Source organism: Alligator sinensis, unplaced genomic scaffold (genome assembly GCF_000455745.1).
Source record: "Alligator sinensis unplaced genomic scaffold, ASM45574v1 scaffold131_1, whole genome shotgun sequence".
Taxonomy (NCBI): domain Eukaryota; kingdom Metazoa; phylum Chordata; order Crocodylia; family Alligatoridae; genus Alligator; species Alligator sinensis.
This window is the reverse complement of record NW_005841830.1, coordinates 6,922,286-6,922,986: the sequence shown is the minus strand read 5'-3', so window position 1 is coordinate 6,922,986 and position 701 is coordinate 6,922,286.

The following is a 701-nucleotide window of genomic DNA, read 5'->3' as shown; positions in this document are numbered from 1 at the left end:
AATGCAGAAAAGATCTTTAAAAAAGTTTTGAATTCCTCAATGATTTTTCTTCTAGAAAGGCGGCTTAGGATAATTATTTCAGCTTTATTGAGGGCAGATTAGTTGAAGTCTGGATGCTGCGTTTCAATACTCGTTGTACATGGCTTTACAATGTCGGTATTGTTTGCTACTGTGTGTGAACCTATTCAAAATATACACTTTTTAACACCAAGCAAAGTCCTGTCTAAATATACACAGTAAGTCTGGAAAGATGTCCATGACCCGTACAAATCTCTGTAAATCACACTTCCATAGCTACAGAAACTAAACAAAAGAGTTACCAGCTCAAGATGCTGATTAAATCTTCTTAAAAGCAACATACCTAATAATAAATATAGTTGCAGGGTAGCAAGGTCCAGGAGCCCAGCAAGTGGTTGCTGAGATGTGGGTTCAAAACAGCCGCTGGACTTCTTTGCCTGCACTTTGGAGGGGGGGGGGGGAGAAAAAAAAAAGAAATTTATTTTGCATTTGAAATTAACTCCCCGCCCCCACCCCCCGCAAAGTTTGGGGCAGAAATTGTATGTGAGAGTGGGGAATGGCTGGTAAAGCCTGGGCTGCTCTGTTTGCGAGTGGCCGACTGTTGGGGGAAGATGGGAAGGAAGGGAGGGAGGAAGAGAGAAAGAAAGGATGAGAGAAAGAAAGAGCAAGGGGGGGGGCAAACA